Genomic DNA, 6662 nt, shown 5'->3' on the forward strand with positions numbered 1-6662 from the left:
TGGGTGGTTTTTATGCTGGGTTTGAAGACGGAAATAATGCCGGCATGTTTCTGTAGTTCGCATAACTGGAAATGGTGATTGGCGAGCCTCAGCTATTACAAGAGAACTAGAAGTCGCTCGTGGAACTCCTAGACATAGGCGTAGTCCTCTAGCTAAAAGTCTTTGAAGTCGCTCTTCTGACGTGTGGGAAAGTCCGTGTAAGATGGGCGCGGAATACGCAACTTTTTGTCGTATTAATGCATTGTAAACTCTCAGCATGGACGATACTGATCCGCCCCATGATGTGCCTGCAAGTCTGCGAAGTACAGTCACTACGGCATTGACCTCGTTTTCGAGTTTCTTTATGTGGGGTGCCCAGGATAGCTGCCTATCAAGTATTATGCCTAGAAATCGATGCTGTGTGACTATCATTAGAGGGTGTCCTTCCAGATTAAGAGTGAAATTTTTTAACTGCCTTCGAGTGAAGGGCAATACAGCTGTCTTTGCGTGTGATAGTACCATTCCTCTTTCTCTCAAAAATTTGTTGATTATATTTATGCCGTCTTGCAATGCCATTTGAAGTAGTTGAGCATTAGACCCAGATGTCCAAATACACACATCATCTGCATACAGTGAAAATTTTAATTGTGATGGCAGCCTTCTTGGTAAATCAGCCATGACGCAGTTAAAAAGGAAGGGGCTGAGTACGCTTCCCTGTGGTACTCCCTGTTTGACAACATGTTCAGCACTGTTTCCTTCACCCGTCTGAACAAAGATTTTGCGACCTGATAGAAATTCAGAAATCCATCGCAAGGACCTGCCAGACAGTCCAAGTTCCAACATGCTTCGCAAAACATGAACGTGACTAACAGTGTCAAATGCCCTCTTGATGTCTAGGAATACTGCTATAGTCATGTCCCCACGTGCACGCTCGTGCTCCACACAGGTTACTATATCTAATATTGCATCCATTGTGCATCTATGTTTTCTAAAACCTACTAAGTAGTTGGACAGCACATTCGTTTCATTACACCACCATTGAAATCGCGCGTCAATCATTTTCTCCATTACTTTGCATAAACAACTTGTCAAACTAACAGGGCGGAAGGATTCAAGGCACAAGGGCGTCTTACCAGGTTTTAAAATTGGTATGATTCGAGCGACTTTCCAAGAGTCAGGTACAGTTTCCTCTATCCATAAGTTATTATAGATGTCTAAGAGAGCATTTGTACCTGTCGGTCCGAGGTTTCTTAGCATATTGTACGTAATGCCGTCCGGCCCAGCAGCGGACTTTTGGCGACATGATGCAATTGCACATTGAAGCTCGCTTAATGTGAAAGTATGATCTAATTGAGGATGTTGGGCCCAGTAGCAAGCAGTAATTTTGCGCTTAGCCAACACTACTGAAATATCAAACTCTGCACATTGCGATGAGAAAGCAGGTCTGGAAATAAGCTCACAAAATTCATCTGCAACTATTATTTCACACGTGTCCCGTGCTACAGCGAGAGCACGAAATGGGAAGCTCTGTGTTACAGGTCCGCTTAAAGAACGAATTACTAGAAAAATTCGTGGGACAGCCGTGTGAGGAGACAGCGTGCCGCAGAAGTCGCGCCAGCGCCGTTTGCCTAGATTTTCCATTCGTCTGCGCATTACATTGTGTATTTTCTGAGCATTTCTGTATGCTTCTAAACTTCCGCTCCGTCGGTAAGCTCTTTCGGATCGGCGTCGGATGGCTCTTAGGTGTTCATATTCTCCGTCAACTGCAGCATAATCTTTTGGAATTGGGACCTTCCTTGTGCATATGTTCATATTGTCCTGCAAAAATTCTGTAAATTTTTCCACTGTTGCATGTTGATTAATTTGATCCGTTAGGCGGTACCGAAAAGCTTGCCAGTTGGTTAGTCTGCTGTAACGCCTGATATCACAGTACATGCTAGGGTGGTTAACAAGGATGGGAAAATGATCACTTCCGCGCGTTTCCATATCTGTTGTCCATCCCACACCATTCACTAGATCATGTGAACACAGGGTAACATCTATGCAGCTTGAGTAATTATATCCACGAAGGAATGTTGGCGACCCATCGTTTAAAACAGTCAAGTTGCATTTATCTATGGCGCACTCTATAACGTTACCCCGTGCATCACAATGATCACTGCCCCAGATGATGTTGTGTGCATTGAAGTCGCCACGTATAAATACATTAGAATGAGCTATCTTGAAGATATCCACTAGCGCTTCTACTGAAATGCGGTTTGAAGGTTGTAGATATAGATTAATCACTGTTATACAGAGCTTGCCAAAGGATACTTTACATGCGATGAATTCCGGGAAGTCTGAATCACTGGACTGAATTTGATAAGATGGTAGGTCCTTTCTGACGCACAGGAGCACTCTGCTCACAGCACCTTGACGAGAAGTCTTGTATATCACATAATTTGAGAGCCGAAAGTCGTCATTGATTCCCGCCTCTTGAATACAAAGTACTGGGAAGTTGTATTGCACAAGTAGTTTACGAAAGTCAGCACACTTCCTTCGAAGACTGTTGGCATTCCACTGAAATATGGAGACATTTTTGTAGTGGTTATTCATGTAGTGCCTGCCGCAGTTTGGGCCCGGATTGTTGACACAATAGTGCTTCTAGAGGTAACAAGGCTTTCACTTCTGGTAGGTTGTTTGCTTCCGGCAGAGCAGATAGGATTGCCTTAAGAGCTGCGAAAAGCATTGGCAAAATCAGTTGTGTCACCGATGCTGTAGTATGCTCGCTATTAGCTGGTGTTACTTCTGCAGTAGATGAGTAAGGTCGCTGAGAGGAATGTGTGCGAGTACTGGAGCTTTCTTGTGTAGTACTTTCTGCCTGTTGTCGTCTGGGTTTCCGTAGCACTGATGCATAAGACTGGGAAATTGACTGTGATCCTCTTGATTGGTCTCTTGATTGCCCTGTTGGTTGTTCTCTAGAGGAGGAATAGCTTGTTGGTGCTCTTGGCTGTGGTGGTTCCGGTGCCCGCTGAGGTGGGTGATCTTGCACTGGATGAACAATCTCAAGGTTTGGGGCGGGTTCATTGCGTCGCGGTTGTCTTCCATGGATGAGCTCATGTCGACGCATTTGTGCCGCTGCTTTTTTCTGAGGACAGCCTGAGAAGGAGGCGGCATGGTTCCCCGCACAGTTTGCACATTTAGGTTGAAGAACTGACTTGCACTCCTTGTGGTCATGATCCTCTGAGCAGATTTTGCATCGACGTGTGCTACGGCAGGTTTTCGCCATGTGCCCAAATCTCTGGCAATTATAGCAGCGAAGTGCTGGTCCCAGGTATTCCTCGACAGGGTGACTGGTGAAACCCAAGTAAATTCTTCCTGGAATAGGGCGATCGTCTCTGAAAGTCAGAATTACCGTGTGAAGCGAATGTGACTGTACTGCTCCATCTTCTTGGCGGGAATACCTTATCTGTCTGCGTGCCGATATAACTCCTGCGTCTTTGAAGAAGTCTAGGAGTTGTTCGTCTGTATACTGCAGAGGCACATGCTTTACTTTGCCAACGTTTCGCGTGTATGACTCTGGGATGAAGGGCTTGACTTCCAGGCCGCCTACACTTGAGAGCATCAAAAGGCGTTTCGCCGACGGTAAGGAAGCAACGCTGACGCTGAAACTTCCATCTCTGTTCGTCCTGAAAGACTGCACTTTTTCTTTGGCAGCGGAAACTGTTTCGGCAGACACTCGGTTTGGATTTACTTGCCAAAAGGTAGTACCTTCACTTGGGCGAAAGACAACCGGAATGCCTTCGGCTCGCTTTTTCTTGTACGTGACCAAAGTAAATGGTGCGTCTTCACCCATTTCTTCTTCATCACTTAACTCATAATTCGATGTTGTGTCATCGTACTTGTCTTCTAGGCGAGGCTTCTTGCTCTCGAATTCACCGTCAGCCATTATTCCTGAATTCCCTGAAGTTGATTCCAAGTTGTGGAGAACCAAACGTGCCGGCTTTATGAAGCTTTGTGACGCTTGCAAGGCCCCAGGCTTTTCATTACGGCCCGTAGCATCATTCATATGGCTTGTTACGTTTGGACGAGCATAAGGCTCGTGACGATGTTCTCGGCTTCCAACCACCGTAGCGGCAGGGTAATATCCAGGTTCCCAAAAAAGAAATGTACCTGTAAGGCGCCTGGCTCGTTGAACCTTCGCCCGACGTCTTGTTGGTCAATCGCCGTCAATGGTAGCCGTAAATGTCCAAAAACCAGAAAACTCAGAGCACCGCACAAAAACAGCGACCGAACAGATACACTTCTTCTTCTTCCTCCGGTCATACAATTCATATATGTATGTAGAAAATGCAAGGATAGGCTACGTTACAGCCGGCTATTCTAAAATCCTTCATTTGTTGCTCAAGCAACAATAAAAAGGGGGCAAGCGAAGATTGTCCTGCGTGTACCTGTCCTTCGTTACGGGTAAGTAAGCAACAGGTGAAGGTGCTGGATTGCTTCGGCCTCCCGCTCCCTCAGCTTGGGATTTTCTTCTAATAGCTATTGGGTTGCCTGGGCTGGGGCGGCTCTAACGGCTGGATCGGCGCGCCGACGGCAAGCCCTTTCACGGGCGAGTTCTCACTGTCGCTCGTCGAAGGCTCCCTGTTCTTTGGGGGAGCGCACAACGCGTGGCGGTCCCATCCGTTTTCCGAGACTGAACTGAACGGAAACAAAACCGGCGCAGCGCGCGCGAAACGGCTCTAACGGCTGGATCGGCGCGCCGATGGCAAGCCCTTTCACGGGCAAGTTCTCGCCATCGCTCGTCGAAGGCTGCCTGTTCCTCGAGGGAGCGCACAACACGTGGCCGTTGTGACTGAACGGAAACCAGGCCGGCGCAGCGCGCGCGACACCCTTTCATGCCCTTTCCCTGCACGGTGGAAGCGAAATGGCTGTGATGGGTTGCGCACGTGGCGTGATTCTATGCATGCAGCTGAATTCCTTGCTAATAACTCACGTTCCGGCGCCGGCGCAGCTGTCAGCTCATCAAACCGCCCTTTCCGGCACCTTCTCTACTCTGGGAGCAACAGGGTTTTTTGCGTGACCACGACAATGCCACCGATACTTGTGAGCCAATACAAGCTCCACTTGAAAAAGAAAAGCAGGAAGTAAACATCAACAAGCACTAAACACGCACGTACACGTCACAAGCCCACAAAAAGCTTCTCTACGGCATCGGCACCAAAAGAATAGTGCAGAGCATATAAGACGGTCACCCATCACACAAAAGTGCAAGAGTCTATGCAAGTCACTTCATGTATACATCTACGAATCAACGTCATCAACTTTGGAAAATATAAGACCAAGCACTCAGCAGTATCGCTTCAGTAGGCACGGAAGTACGATGGATGAAACAACCAAAGGCTTATGCACCTGTTTTTTTTTCCTTTCTTTTCGTCCTGCAGGTTAGTTACCTTTCCAAATAACCTGCGGCTTCCGATCAGACGATCCTTTTCTTGTTGTGCTTCCGTGCCCCGAAGCAGTTCGCAAGTGTACTTTACAACACCTGCGGCGCCTTCTGCTTCTTGGAGGTGACATTGAACCCAATTCTGGTCCTATCACTAAAGCGCAGGAGGAGAAGCATAATTCAGTTTTTGACAGCGTGCAACGCATTGAACTTAATAGCGTGAGCCTTCTGGAATTCGTCAACCAGGTCTTATTCATCCATGCCACCTCGAAGATCTTGAATCTCTGAGAAAAAGAGTGGGCGAGTTTGAACAAAAACTCGGATCAATTTTTACACAGCATTTTTCAGCGAATCCGGTGAACATTTCCAGGTGGCGAATGTTAATTGATGACTTACAGTCTAAAGTGTCAAAGAGCGATTCCGAGGCCGTCCTCATGCATGAGAAGGATCTTGCCAAAATTCAGGACAAATTACGTGACTCGAAAAACAGCTCGCACAGGTCCAACTTACTGTTTTACAGTGTTACCGATACCAATGCTTCTGAGTAGGGGAGGTTGCTAAGTGAATTGTAAAAGAACTTTGTTGCAACCATATTGGCAGATCTATTTCCTCTGTTGCTGGGGCTCACCGTCTGGGCCGTTTTTGTTCGAATAAGAATCGCCGAATCATTGCTAAATTTTTTTAACGAAAAAGAAGTCGAATCTACACTGAACACGGCCTAGAAATTGAAGAACATAGTATTAAGCCTCGCACGGGACTAATGTGAAGCCGTACGTGACAAAAAGCGTAAGCAGGTGCAACCTTCTAAGAGGTTGAGAGAGGACGGCGGCCGTATTCAACTCGTTTTCAATAAGTTGTTTATTAACACCGACGTTTACAAGTGGGACACAGAATCAAACAGCGCTATGCAACTTTTACGGCGCAACACCTCTTCACGCAACTCAAACGTTCACCCTCCTGTATTTTTTTTTTCATATCAGCCATCTTAATCAGACGCATTATCAGCTGATGTACACGACCACGAACATGCTTTTTCTTTTCTTCACGCTAACACCAGAAGTATCCCACGAAAACTATCAATCCGAACCTCGGGAGTTAAGGTATAGTCGACCAAACCTTCGCACAAAATAACTTTTGCAAACGCGAATTCGCGCAGTATATGAACAAATTAGATGCTTTAAAATCGCTACTCATCAGCCTTAAACCGGATTTTTGGCCGTTACCGAAACTTGGCTAACAAGCGATATTGAAGATGCTG

This window comes from Dermacentor albipictus, chromosome 8 (genome assembly GCF_038994185.2).
Source record: "Dermacentor albipictus isolate Rhodes 1998 colony chromosome 8, USDA_Dalb.pri_finalv2, whole genome shotgun sequence".
Classification (NCBI taxonomy): domain Eukaryota; kingdom Metazoa; phylum Arthropoda; class Arachnida; order Ixodida; family Ixodidae; genus Dermacentor; species Dermacentor albipictus.